Here is a 13119-nt window from a genome sequence, read left to right on the forward strand (position 1 = left end):
TCATTCAACAGAGGAGTGAAAATTCTATAAGGGTTGTCTCCTAAGCTCGTCAAAAGGAGTGAAACTGTAAAAAGGTGATTGGCCTTTGCCTATTGAAGGAAGTTCTCTAGTAGACGCCGGTGACCTCGTCGGAGGAGGAAGCCGAAAGTGAATGTAGGTCACGTTTGACCGAACCACTCTAAAATATGGTTTGTATTTCCTTTATGCTATACAAATTGTCTTCCTTACTTTACTTCAAATACATTTCCGTAAGCTTTCAAAGTTATTATCTGCACGAAACGACTTTTACATCGGAATCAGATTTCAATGTATGAACGTCGTTTTATTGAATCACGTATTTTGATGATGAAACCACTTGATATATGTTTATGATTTAATCTGCGTTTTGAGTGACGCAGGATGCTTCGATCAGGAGAGACAATTAAAGCAGGAAAAACCATGTTGTGCCAGAGGAACATGTTAGAAGATTGGACGTCGGGCCGGTGGATCGGTCGACGTATCGACAGAAGGCTTCGGGCCATGGACTCGGGCATCGGGCCAAGAAGAGCTGGTATTGTGCCAAGGATATCGGAGTTGCAGAGTCACTTGGCCGATTGGGCAATAGGCTGCAGAGAGAACGATGCGTTGAAGAATCGGACGAAGCGTCGAGGGACCAATGACATACCGGACAACTTGGTTAATTGCTTAGGATTAATTGTCTCGATCGAAGTTTTGTATTACATGTGCAGGATTAACTATGATGGAAGTAAGACATGCAGCAGGAGTTACGCCAAAGTCAAGACTATGATCACATTGGGGGTTCCAGAGTTCGACGGATGTCCGAACGGTCGTCGAAGGTTCTGTGGGAACTCGCCAAGTGAATCCGAGAAGTCCAGGAGCTTGCCAAAGAAGCTCATCGGAACTCGCCAAGTGAATCGTCGCAAGTCCAGGAGTTTGCCGGAAGTCCACCGGAGCATCGCCGAAGGTTCGTCGGATGTTCGCCGGAAGTTCGCCGAAAGCTCGCCGAAAGAAGCAATTGACGCACTGGAGCAAGTTGCAGTAAATGTCTTAAGAAATATCATAGTTAGCATGCAGATTAAGTTAGGAATGGGAGGTGATCCCATTAACTTAATCTGGGGGCAATTGGGCCCTTGATAGACCCAAATTGGGCCGAATGGATCAACCAATTCCTGCTATGCGATGGCACCGCTAGGGTCGACGGTGACACTGCTCAGGAGATGGTCTCCCAAGAAATCTAGGCAGTGCAGCCGCCCAGGTTAGGCGGTGGCACCGCTTGGGCTCAGTCTACGAGTGAGACTAGGCGGTGCAACCGCCCTAGTCAAGCGGTGGCACCGCTTGGGCTCAGTCTCCGAGCGAGACTGGGCGGTGCAACCGCCCCTGACAAGTGGTGCAACCGCCCCTGACAGGAGGTGGCACCGCCCAGAGGCTTAGTCTCTAAGCTCTGCCAAGCGGTGCAACCGCCCCTGATAGGACGTGGCACTGCCCAGAGGCTCAGTCTCTGAGCTCTGCTAGGCGGTGCAACCGCCAAACCCCGGAATTTCGGGAGATGATAGTTTTGAGCTCGGAATTCAAACTGCTTTGGGGCCTATAAATATCCCACCCTTTCAGCAATGAAAGGGCACCCCAAAAGCACCGACATTCTGATCTTAATTTATGATTTTTAGAGCTCAAAAGTGTTGTATGAGTTAAAAGATCTCCTTCCTCTTTTTTTCCAAGTTTTGATCTGTCAAGAGAGGAAAGAAAATTCTGTAAGGGTTGTCTCCTAAGCCCATCAAAAGGAGTGAAATTGTAAAAGGGTGGTTGGCCTTCGCCTATTGAAGGAAGGCCTCTAGTGGACGTTGGTGACCTCGTCGGTGGAGGAAGCCAAATGTGGATGTAGGTCAAGATTGATCGAACCACTCTAAATCTCAGTTTGCATTTACTTTGAGCATCTTATTTTTATTGCAAACCTCCTTAGTATCTTACTGCCTTTTGCTCATTTACGAACGTGTTTCATAGTTAAGTATTTTTCGAATCGGTGTTAAGACGGAAATCAGTTTTATCGTACGAATGTCATATTTCAGTTTATGCTTACATTCTGATTTCCATCATAACTGCAAACTGCCTTTATATCTTTGCTTTAACTGCATCTCACTTGATCACAAGTTAAAGTGATTTACGAATCGGCTTTCATATCGAAATCACTTTTATCGTACGAATGTCGTATTCCAGTTTGCTATTACATTTTGTTGTCTATCTTCACTGCAAACTGCCTCTATATATTTGCTTTAACTGCATCTCGCTTGATCACAAGTTAAAGTGATTTATGAATCGGCTTTCTTACCAAAATCACTTTTATCGTACGAATGCAGTTTTAATCGTCGAAAGTTTTCCGGTGCACTAATTCACCCCCCCCCCCCCTTTTAGTGCTCTTGATCCTAACAATTGGTATCAGAGCCTGGTATTTGTCATTTCGAATTTACACCCGAGAGAAATGACTCTTCATGGCTTTCAAGAGGGCTTATCGGTTGTTCATCCACCGTTGTTTAACGGATTGGACTACACTTATTGGAAAACTCGAATGAGAGTTTTCTTGATTTCTATGAAATTGGATTTATAGAATATTGTTGAAAACGATTTTCAACTTTCTTCTAAACCGATGAACGAATGGTCGGATTGTTGAATCTCGGATTTTGATGATGAAACTAATTGATTGTGTTTAAATGTTTGACTACATTTTGAGTGATACAGGTCTACTCGATCAGGATTAGACAATTAACGCAGGAGGAATTGACGTTGCGTCGGAGGAGATCACGTCAGGATATTGGATGGCAGAAGGCTTCGGGCGTCGGGCATCGGGCCAAGGAGAGCGAAATTGCGCCAAGGATATCGGGGTTGCGGAGGTCAACCGCCGATTGGGCACAAGCCGCAAGAGAGGACGATGCGCCGAAGAATCGGACGAAGCGCCAACCAATGACGTGCCGAGCAACAGAATGTCAATTCGCTTTATAATAATTGTCTAGATCGGAGTAGAGTTTTGGTTTGTGTGTGCAGGATTAACTACGATAACGATGAAGACATAAAGCGAAACAAAGTGCTGGAGTCAAGCGCGAAGGATTCGTTGGGAGTTCGAGAGTTCGACGGAAGTCCGAAGGTTCGTCGGGAATGCTGCCGGAACTAGCCGAGAATGAGTAGGGAGCTTGCCGAAGGGTTTTTCGGAAGCTCGCCGGAAGGTTCGTTGTAAGTTCGCGGAGCTCGCCGAGAAAGATCGGAGCTTACCAAAGAAGCTCGTTGGAACTCGCCAAGATCAAATCGTGAAGTCTAGGAGCTTGCCGGGAGTCCGCAGAATGGTTTCCGAGAGTTTATCGGAAGACCGTCGGAAGTTCGCTGGAAGCTCGCCGGAAGAAGTCTTGACTTGCGGACTTTGTAATAGCTTAGAAAATGTCTTTAAATTCGTAGTTAGCACGTTAATTAGGGTTAGGATTAGGTGTTAATCCTATAACCCAAGTAGGGGCCAATTGGGCCCAAGTTCGGACTAGTTTGGGGCAAGATTGAAGCCTAACTAGTGGGCTGAAAACACTGTAGGCGGTGGCACCGCCTAGCTGGGCGGTGGCACCGCCCACCACCCGAGAGCTGGGCGGTGACACCTCCTGGCTGGGCGGTGGCACCGCCCAGCACCCGAGCGTTGGGCGGTGGCACCGCTTGGGTAGGCGGTGGCACCTCCAACAGCGGGAACCCAAAGAGAATTCAAATTTTGAAGCCTAAATTTGAATCCTCTTGAGGCCTATAAATACCCCTCAAATCTCAGCTGAGAGAAGAACTTTTTGAGCAGCAAGTGTTTGAGAGAAAGGCATTAGAAAAGTCCTAGCTAATCTTGTTTTCATTTTGCTAGTGTTCACCTCCTTCATTCTTGCTAAAAATTTGTAAGAGAGTGAACCGCTTGTAAAGAGTTGTAAGAGGGGTATTTACCCTTCCCTTTCAAGAGATTTGCTAGTGGAAGGTGGGAGCCTCATCGAAGAGGGGCCTCGCAAGTGGATGTAGGTCATTTGACCGAACCACTCTAAATCGGCGTAATCTCTGGTTTGCATTTCATTATTGTCATTTACATTACTGCAAATCTTCTTACTGCTTTAGTTCCTTATTACCCTTGCTGCGCAACTTTAAGAATACGCTTTCAAGTTAAACTTTTCAAGTTCCGTTCTTATCGTACGAAAAATTTGTCGAAATCAACGTTTTAATCCGCTGCACTAATTCACCCCCCCCTCTTAGTGCCGCTCCGATCCTAACAATTGGTATCAGAGCCACGGTTTTCTACTTTGGTTTAACACCCAAATAGAAATGGCTCTTTATGGCTTTCAAGAGGGTCACTCTCTCATTCGTCCTCCCTTTTTCAATGGGACGGACTACACTTGTTGGAAAACTCGAATGAGAGTTTTCTTACTTTCTTTGGATTTGAATTTATGGGACATAGTCGAAAATGGATTTGAAATGTCTTCTCTCCCAATGAACCATTGGAATGATTTGGAGAAGAAGATGTTTTCTTTAAATGCAAAGGCTATGAATGCCTTATATTGTGCACTTGACAAAAATGAATTTAATCGTGTTTCGATGTGTGACTCGGCTTTTGATATTTGGAGAACTCTAGAGGTCACTCATGAAGGCACTAGCCGAGTGAAAGAGTCCAAAATCAATATTCTTGTGCATTCTTACGAACTTTTCCGGATGAAACCAAGTGAGTCCATCGGAGACATGTACACCCGGTTCACGGATGTCATCAATGGACTCAAAGCTCTTGGTAAAAGTTTTTCTAATTTTGAACTAGTCACTAAAATCTTAAGATCCCTTCCAAAAAGTTGGGATCCAAAAGTTACGGCCATTCAAGAGGCCAAGGACCTTAAAACATTCCCTCTCGAAGAACTTATTGGGTCTCTAATGACCTACGAAATGAACAATGTGACAAAAAAGAAACTCGAGAACAACCCTCCAAATGATAGGAAGGATTTGGGACATAGAACACATGAAGACCACTCGAGCATAAGCTCAAGTGATGGTGAACTTAAACTACTAATGAAACAAAAATTAAAAAGCAAAAAGAATGGAACTACTTGCTTTGAACGCAAGAAGAACAAAAGTTGGGATGAATTGAGTTCTTCCGAAGACGAGGAGAAAATCAAGAAAGGCGAGGTGGCAAACTATGCCTCACCCTCTTTCAATAATGAGGTAATAAAAATCCCACTAATTTATTTCGATATTACATAATACTTTCTTGAGTTATTTTTAATTTAGTTTAGGATTAATTTTCTTGAAAATTGCATGTGTTATGTTAATGCAGTAAAATGTTAGATATAAATCTAATGCTTATACACCTAGTAAGATGAATCTTATATATGTGATTGAGAAGCAAGAAATTGTATTTTGACGATTTCCATATTGATTTTCAATGACGATGCATGACTTTTGAATGGAAGGCTTGATGATTTTTTTTAAACCTTGTCTTTGGTTTTCAAACATGATGTATGGTTTTGACATATGAACAAAATTTGAGCATGCTAAGATAAAGTTAATCATATAAATTAAAACTAAAGAAGTTTTAGTTATCTATAAGAATCATTCAAAATTATGTTCAATAAAAATGCAAAATGATGGAATGAAAATATTAAATGTTTTAATACCATTTTATGTATGAGATTTTAAAAGTTATACATAATGATCTTGATGGTTGTTATGAAGAAATTTGTTTTTCGATCCTAAATGATTGATGATATATATATATTTTTTGGCACAAAAAGGACAAAGGCATACTTATATGAAACAACTAAATAGATAAAAGTATTTTTCTTGAAAATTCTTGGTTTGATGAATCTATTTTATCATCTTTTTATGAATATCTTGAAAATGATTTTGATTTGATGATTTGAATTTGAATGAGCTTTATCTTGATTTTTCGAGATTTATAACTTGAGATTTACTCTATAAAAATCAAGATCTTGTATCCTCAATGTTCCTTTTTAGCATCTATTATCCAAATGAATTATGATTGGTATCATTGCTATATTTCTTCTTATCGTGCACTAAAGAGAAAATTTTTCTAAATGAATCGTGATATTTCGGAACCACAATTCTTTTTATGATTCATAATAAATTGAGAAATTTTATATGCTTGAATTAATATCTTATTCTAAGATTGAATGAATTTTATCTATATCATGATCTCCTAAGATTTTTTCTTGATTATTTAAGAGGAGATTTTTCAAAACAAAACGTGTCTTCTATTATTATCTTTTCATGATATGATTTTCATGCAATTCCTTGTACTCATGAAATATTTATCTCATCACCCAATAACTCTTTTTGATATTACTTATGTGATGAAACAAAATAATGCATGAAATTCAAATAAGAAGTTAACGATCATGCATGATAGGATGTAATGAATTTTGACATTTAGATACTATCATTTGAATAGCTATGATCATGTTGCCAAAATGATTTATCATGAATGCTTGAATATCATGTATGATATGCCGATATTGATGATTGATTTATTTGTATCATGCATGAAAAATAAAAGATATAGTTTTGAAATTGTGCATGTTCGAATTTGAAAATATGATGATGCATAATGATTAAATTGTGCAATGAAAATATTAAACATTTTGAAACCATGTTTTAGTGTCATGCATAATGATCATGCTTAATAAATTTCGAAATTATGGATGATGAATCTTTTACGATTTATGGATCATTGATTTTTACCATAATGAAAGTACCTTATTGATTTTTGTTGTAATAAATCTTACTCTTTCGGTTTTAAACATGATAAATGTTTTTATTTGGTATAAATGAAACAAAATCATATGTTTTGAAATAATCGAAAAGAGGATAACATTCTTGAAAATTATTTTGCTCAATCATATTGATTTTGATGAATCCATTTGTATCATCTTTGTGAATCTCTTGGATTTTGATAATGATTTTGATGATTTAAATTTGAATAATTTTTTATTGAAATCATGATCTTGATCTCTTGAAATTCATAACATGAAATCCTTTATGAATCAACATTTTCTTTTCTATTTAAAAGGAGATTTGTCGAAATGTTTCATAGTCTTTTAGTATTCATAATCTTGACAATTATGTTTTTAAACTTTATGTAAACCAAGAATGTTCATCATGATTCTCTCTTTGAATATTTAAAGAGGAGAATTTTCTAGATGGTTCATGATTTTGATGATTGAATATTTGATATGCATGAATTGAGATCTTGCTCTCCTACCACTCTTTTTGCTATTCACCAAAAGGAAGACTAATTCTAATAAACCATGATATGCTATATGAATTTTATTGTATTCATGAAGTAAGATCTCATCACTAATTTTTGTTTATATTCCTTCATGTGATGATATGAATGTATGAAACACTTATGATAGGATTTTTTATACAATTCCAGATATTCGTGAAATATTAATCTCATCACCTAATTAATTCCTCTTGATACTCCTAATGTGATGAAGTGAAATTATGCATGAAATACAAATGGGGATAAGTTTTTGGTAGGATATAATTTGACAAATTGATACCATCATGATATGAAACATTTATGATTTGCAATGATATATGCAATACTTGTGCTTTCTAATTATGATGTGATGTATTACATATGATGTAAATCATGATTTAAAAATACTATGAGTTGTCGCTAAAATGATGTATTATAAATATTGATTTAATGTTTTGTATCATGAATACTCTAAATGATGAATATTTGGTATCATGATCAAAATGTTGACAAATAGTTAAAAATTTTAGTATCATGTATGATATCCTTATAATGTTGATCGATTTATTCAATATCATGCATGAATGAATATAAGGTTTTTGAAAATGTGCATATTCTAATTTGAAAATATGATGATGCACAATTAAGATTGATACTTACCTTTGTCATAATTGATGTAATGGGTCTTCCCTTCTTTTTGACAATGACAAAGGGGGAGATAGCTTGCTTGCACAAGTCAAGAAGATGCAAAAACTTGATTGCTTGCTTGCCTATCTTAAGTAGCAAAGATTGCTAACTTGCTTATTTCAAGAAGCAAAAGTTGTCTTCTTGAACATCATTATCTTGCCCATCTCAAGAAGCAAGACTTGCAACCTGCACATTGCAATAGGAAGTAAGAATCGATAGCTTACACACTTCAACAAGAAAGCTATCTTGTATTTGCTTTTGAAATTTTTACTAGCTTGTATATTACAAAACTTGCTCACTTTTTCAAATACTTTGCTAGCTTGCACTTTGTAAAGGAAGCAAAAATAACACTTCTCAAAAGAGAAGAAAAACTTACTGTATTGAACATCTTTAATATGCTAGCTAGCATGATGTACAATTTGCTATTTTGAATATTACAAAGAAATACTATCATGCACATTGCAAAGAAAAGCAAAGTGCAATCTTGCACAAGAAGCAAGTGTTGAATTGCCATGATTGAACTTAAGAATCTTGCTATACTTTTGTGCTTATATGTTGTGATGAAAATCTAGCTTTATGTTGCAAAAACTTGCATATCTTTTAAAATAGCTAGAGCTACTTCTCCTTTTTGTTGATGACATAGGGGGAGAAGTATATTGATGACTTCATGCATTGAATTAAATATTTTATATATTTGCATGATAGTTTAAATGTTTTTCATAACATGTGATGAATGTTACTTGGATTTGGGATAATCCAAGTGTTTTATCAAAGGCATATTGATAGGGGGAGTTTAGTTAAACTCCGGGGAGTTAAGGTTAACTCCGTTAGTCATCAATTAGTTGTCATCATCAAAAAGGGGGAGATTGTTGAATCTCGGATTTTGATGATGAAACTAATTGATTGTGTTTAAATGTTTGACTACATTTTGAGTGATACAGGTCTACTCGATCAGGATTAGACAATTAACGCAGGAGGAATTGACGTTGCGTCGGAGGAGATCACGTCAGGATATTGGATGGCAGAAGGCTTCGGGCATCGGGCATCGGGCCAAGGAGAGCGAAATTGCGCCAAGGATATCGGGGTTGCGGAGGTCAACCGCCGATTGGGCACAAGCCGCAAGAGAGGACGATGCGCCGAAGAATCGGACGAAGCGCCAACCAATGACGTGCCGAGCAACAGAATGTCAATTCGCTTTATAATAATTGTCTAGATCGGAGTAGAGTTTTGGTTTGTGTGTGCAGGATTAACTACGATAACGATGAAGATATAAAGCGAAACAAAGTGCTGGAGTCAAGCGCGAAGGATTCGTTGGGAGTTCGAGAGTTCGACGGAAGTCCGAAGGTTCGTCGGGAATGCTGCCGGAACTAGCCGAGAATGAGTAGGGAGCTTGCCGAAGGGTTTTTCGGATGCTCGCCGGAAGGTTCGTTGTAAGTTCGCGGAGCTCGCCGAGAAAGATCGGAGCTTACCAAAGAAGCTCGTTGGAACTCGCCAAGATCAAATCGTGAAGTCTAGGAGCTTGCCGGGAGTCCGCAGAATGGTTTCCGAGAGTTTATCGGAAGACCGTCGGAAGTTCGCTGGAAGCTCGCCGGAAGAAGTCTTGACTTGCGGACTTTGTAATAGCTTAGAAAATGTCTTTAAATTCGTAGTTAGCACGTTAATTAGGGTTAGGATTAGGTGTTAATCCTATAACCCAAGTAGGGGCCAATTGGGCCCAAGTTCGGACTAGTTTGGGGCAAGATTGAAGCCTAACTAGTGGGCTGAAAACACTGTAGGCGGTGGCACCGCCTAGCTGGGCGGTGGCACCGCCCACCACCCGAGAGCTGGGCGGTGACACCTCCTGGCTGGGCGGTGGCACCGCCCAGCACCCGAGCGTTGGGCGGTGGCACCGCTTGGGTAGGCGGTGGCACCTCCAACAGCGGGAACCCAAAGAGAATTCAAATTTTGAAGCCCAAATTTGAATCCTCTTGAGGCCTATAAATACCCCTCAAATCTCAGCTGAGAGAAGAACTTTTTGAGCAGCAAGTGTTTGAGAGAAAGGCATTAGAAAAGTCCTAGCTAATCTTGTTTTCATTTTGCTAGTGTTCACCTCCTTCATTCTTGCTAAAAATTTGTAAGAGAGTGAACCGCTTGTAAAGAGTTGTAAGAGGGGTATTTACCCTTCCCTTTCAAGAGATTTGCTAGTGGAAGGTGGGAGCCTCATCGAAGAGGGGCCTCGCAAGTGGATGTAGGTCATTTGACCGAACCACTCTAAATCGGCGTAATCTCTGGTTTGCATTTCATTATTGTCATTTACATTACTGCAAATCTTCTTACTGCTTTAGTTCCTTATTACCCTTGCTGCGCAACTTTAAGAATACGCTTTCAAGTTAAACTTTTCAAGTTCCGTTCTTATCGTACGAAAAATTTGTCGAAATCAACGTTTTAATCCGCTGCACTAATTCACCCCCCCCTCTTAGTGCCGCTCCGATCCTAACACGGATTTGGAGAAGAAGTATTTTTCTTTAAACGTAAAGGCTATGAATGCCTTATTTTGCGCTTTGGACAAAAATGAGTTCAATCGGATTTCTACGTGCGAAACGACTTTTGATATTTGGTGAACACTTGAAATCACGCACAAGGGAACTAGTAGAGTCACAGACTCAAAAGTTAACATTTTATTGCATGATTTTTAGCTTTTTCAAATGCAACCAAGCAAGACTATAGGCGACATGTATACCCGTTTCACGGATGTCGTCAATAATCTAAGAGTTCTTGGTAAATCATTTTCGAATTTTGATCTCGTAAGCAAGATCTTAAGATACCTTCCAAAAAGGTGGGATCCTAAAATAACCGCAATAGATAAAAAATTTAAATAATTTTCCATTAGAAGAATTAATCGGGTCATTAATGACCAATGAAATGACACTTTTGGAACATTTTGAACCCGATGAGCACTTGAATCACCTTTCAAGGAATTGGAAGGATTTGGAACTCCGGACAAATGAATACCACTTGAGCGATGACTCAAGTGATGAGGACAATGGTGAACTTGAACTTCGAACACTAAATCTTAATAAGTTTATTAAACAAAAATCTAAAATAAATAATGAACTTGAACGGAGGAAGAGGCCAAAGAAGAGGAAGGCAACCAAGGATGAATCAAGAACTTCCAAAGGTGAAACGGTGAATCGGGCTTTGACAGGCTTCGACTACAAGGTAAGTAACTCAACTCTCTTGAATTATTTTGAAATTACTTGAAGTCTTTCATGAGTGCTTACTTTAGAATAGGAAATAAAAAAAATATTTTTCAAAAATTATATCATGTTTTTCGTTTTAGCATCTTTGAAAAATTAAAATTTTGATCATGAAAAGTATATTGCTAAGGTTTCATGCATGTTATGTTTTGAAATGTTGAATGATGTATGCAACATTAGGGATGATAATTATATGATATGTGATAATGCTTAGGATTAATCCATGCATGTGTATCTTGATGATTTTATGTCATGCATGAGTTTTTGAAGTAAATGTTGATTTGAAACTCTCATTTTAGATTAACATGTTTTTGGTCTAATCGTTTTTATAACGAATTAAGATGACATTCTCATGACATATTAAGATGACATAGTGCATGTACATCTATGTTTGAATTTCTTGATAGTCTTTTGATGATAGATGTGATATCATGATGTGTTTGGTCTTGACGGCTTCATGACGAAACTTATGTTTCGATTTTAAATGATGATACATGTTTTCACAAAAGATTTGAATACCCTTACATGAAATCAATTGTATGAAATGGAAATGAATTATCTATCCTATTGAGATTAATGAATTTATTTTACCAATCTTGTGAATCTCATGAAAATAAACATGATGAATATTTTAAAAATAAATGAGTGTATCATGCATTTGGTTTTAATGATTTCTCTTTAACATAATTTTTGAAATCATACTTGATGATGTATATCAAGATATTAAAAAGATGTTATCATGGAATCATGCTTGATGATTTGTTTTTTACCTTTCCGTCTTAAATGTTGACACTTGTTTTATTAAAGGCAAAAGACATGCTTATAAGAAGCAAATCACATGAATAGAAATTTATAAAAACAAAATGCGATCCTCTATCTTATCATCTTTTCAATAAATCTATGCTTGTCATGTCTGAATTTACTGAATGTGACCTTGAGGATGATTTCGGATTTCACAAATACTTGATTCATACTTATGACATGAGACACATTTTAAATATGAATCATGTTCAATGCTTTAATCATGTTACAACTCCCTTAATTCATTTTGTTCTCCTAGATTTTTTTACCAAAGAAGAGAATCTTTCGAATGAATGAAATGATACAAATGAATCACTTATCGATATATCTTTTGAAATATCTTTTTAATGTGATGTTGATAATTTGAGATGACTGTTGGAATTCATGACATGAGATAATTGAATCCTTGACTTACTCTTTATATGGCTTGAAAATAGATGTTTAAAATCTTGATGAGTTATTGTATAAGATTTTGTCTTTATGTCTTGAACTTCCATGCTTATCTTGATTTGGCATATAAAGACTAAGGCTTGCTTAGATGAAAAAGAATCACTTAAAAAATGCCTTTCCCATCTGATTGAGATTAATGATTTCATGATATTTTGTGAATCTCGAAATTTATTTTGATGACTTGATTATATGTTTCAAGTTAACGATTTGACATGAATGAGTTTTATCTAAATCATAATCTTGATCTTGCAAAATTGGAATCACAAATACTATCTTTTAGTGTTCATGAATTGATACTCACAATATGAATGTATTGGTATTCATGACTTGAATTTGATTGAAACATTGCAGGCTTAAATTAATCACTCTCTTATGTTTCAAAAATTCTTTAAATGCCTTATGTGATGATTGAAAATTAATTTGCTTTATGATGAATCACGAATCATGACTTGATCTATGATATTGATATATTTTAATTATGATCCTTGGTTGTATAATTCTTTTGCTCTATTAAAAAGATTTGTCAAATGAATCATGTCCTTTTAGAATTTTCTTGATATCATGACATGATTTTGTAATATGGCTTGTATAATGATTAAATTTTTTAGCCATTGATTTCTCCCTTCTTTTCGATAATGATAAAGGGGGAGTTAGTTTACTAGCCTGCATATTTCAAAGGAAGGAAAA

The sequence above is a fragment of the Musa acuminata genome, chromosome BXJ2-5 (genome assembly GCF_036884655.1).
Source record: "Musa acuminata AAA Group cultivar baxijiao chromosome BXJ2-5, Cavendish_Baxijiao_AAA, whole genome shotgun sequence".
NCBI lineage: Eukaryota > Viridiplantae > Streptophyta > Magnoliopsida > Zingiberales > Musaceae > Musa > Musa acuminata.